This window comes from Eptatretus burgeri, chromosome 7 (genome assembly GCF_056783735.1).
Source record: "Eptatretus burgeri isolate ZD-2024b chromosome 7, Ebu_testis_v1, whole genome shotgun sequence".
Lineage (NCBI taxonomy): Eukaryota > Metazoa > Chordata > Myxini > Myxiniformes > Myxinidae > Eptatretus > Eptatretus burgeri.
The window spans coordinates 47,805,522-47,807,896 of NC_140967.1; positions in this window are offsets into that span (position 1 = coordinate 47,805,522).

Here is a 2,375-nt window from a genome sequence, read left to right on the forward strand (position 1 = left end):
GGTGACCCGTATCTTGCCAAAAGGTGACCACGTGTGACTTCTTTTAGGTCACACTGAGGTGAACAGAGCTGCTATCCACCAGGAGCGACTCCTTGAGGAATATCTGCCTACGAGAGATTCCGATGAGAATCGTTCTACAGAGTAACCATGAAAAATATGCTTTTGCCTCATAACGTCACCAAATGACGTCATAATGTCTCAAGCTTGACATATCTAGAGAGCACTCATCGAGGTGTTCAATTTGAGGTTCTACACGATATGGTTCCTAAAACTTGAAAATTTGACCTTGGGGTCAAATATGTTTGACCTGAGGCGCTAACCATGAAGGTCAAGGCCAATCGCCACCAAAAATTAATCAGCTGAGCGCCAGGCCATGAACGATATTCCCATGAAGTTTAAAGACGATCCGATCAAAATTATAATATTATAACAGAAATTATAATAGAAAAAAATAAGGGTTTCGTCGACTCCCCTGATTTGCGACAAAGTGACCTTGACCTTTGACCTTGACCTTCAAAATTTTATGTGCTGAAAGGGACCTCCTATAGGCCTCTGATATGCGAAGTTACAAAAATTTCCAATGATACCTGTGCTCTGCAGAATTTTTTACACGTGATTACAGACAAACAAAAAAAACACAAAACACAAAAACAAAAAAAAACATACAACCTGACTAACATATCTTGCAAAACTTCGTTTTGGCAAGATAACAAACAAACCCAAATGCAACACCCTCTCTTTTGGCAAGGGTAATAAAAAGGAGCCGGGCACATTGAGAGATGAGTGTCCATCACATTTCATCGTCTGGATGACTTTATACTTTGTACGGATTATGAAACGTGTGGTTTGTAATGTTTACACAAATTACCGTTTCGCCTGGAAAAAAAACTGGAAAACTTCTTATTATTTTGTAAGCAGCACAAGCCTGCTGGGTGGCATCGTCGGATGAGGGTGTGGCTGTGCCACTGATGTGGTGCCCTCTGTTGTGGGTTAAGGTAGCATTGTGGAATTTGTTCATGGTGCTGGCGATAGCTCACCTCCTCTTCGCGAAGGACACCATAGGATCTTTAACGTCCACCAACTACTGGCAGATGGGACGTCCGGTTTAACGTCCATCCGAGGGACATCGCTCACGTTGATGAATAACCTGACCTGTGAAACACCGATGACAGTTTATTGCTGTGTTGGGATTCGAACCCACGCAAGACAGCTTTGAGGCGAGTGTGTAAACTTCTCGGGCCATCCTGCCAGCCTCAGTTGGGAGATAATTAGTCGAGGTGGTGAAATCCAAACAGAATTTCAACGGTGCAGGAAAGTCATCGAGAAACAACAAGGAAAACTGTTTCCTCAATCATTGTTTAATTTTCACAAATTTCGTTGAATTTCCAGCTATCTACAATAGTTTTGAAGGTGTGTTGGGAAATTCAACTCGCCTGGTGTTGGCGTCGTGATTAGGGAATTGGCTACGGATCCAAAAGGTCCCGAGTTCAAGCCCCGTCGGCCGCTTGAATTAATACACACCAGGAGGTTGACTCAGCCTGTCATCCTTCCGAGGTCGGCGAAGTGAGTACCAGTGCACTGGGCCCAGTGTATGCCCCGGTTAAAATAGGTGTACCATATCCCTGTGTCGTAAGAGGCGACCAGGGTTGCGTCAGGAAGGGCATCCGGCGTAAAACCTGTGCCAAATCATAATGCGGATCATATGGATGATGCGCTGTGGCGACCCCTAACGGGAGCAGCCAAAAGAAGAAGAAGAGTTGGAAAATTCAACTGTTTAAAAACAAATAAATAAATGACAGACTCTGATTTATCTTCCAACGAACTGCACATCTTGATTTCCTCGTCAAATGCGTAGTCATGACGACCGTCAACACACTGGTGTCCATGGCAACGTTTGTTCTTTGCTCCAAACGTGTTCTGTTTGTCGTGCTGAACACTCCTGTTGTGCGCGGTCTTGTTGATGGTGATATCCAAAGATGAAGAAGCTCGTGCAATGTGCGAATCATTTGTGGTTCATTGTGAACCTCATTTGTATTTCTGTGGTAACAACAACTGCAATGCAAAGTGAGGAGGTTTGGTCTTCACTTTCACTAAAAACGATTAATCTCTGGAGCCTTTGTGATTACTTCGGACTGTTGAAAACTATTTTGGAGTTACGTGAAGGTTTTCAGAGACAATCTAGAAGGTTTTCTTGAGTTGAATGTTGAACAATTATGGGGTTTGAAAAAGAAACTTGAATATGGATTTGTTTTGCCGAGACATCTTCACGGATTGATCTCACTTGGATGTAACATTACATTTCACTGTTCAAGTCCATGATTACCTGTTTACCTGATTATTACCTGTTTACCTGATTATTACCTGTCCATGATTAT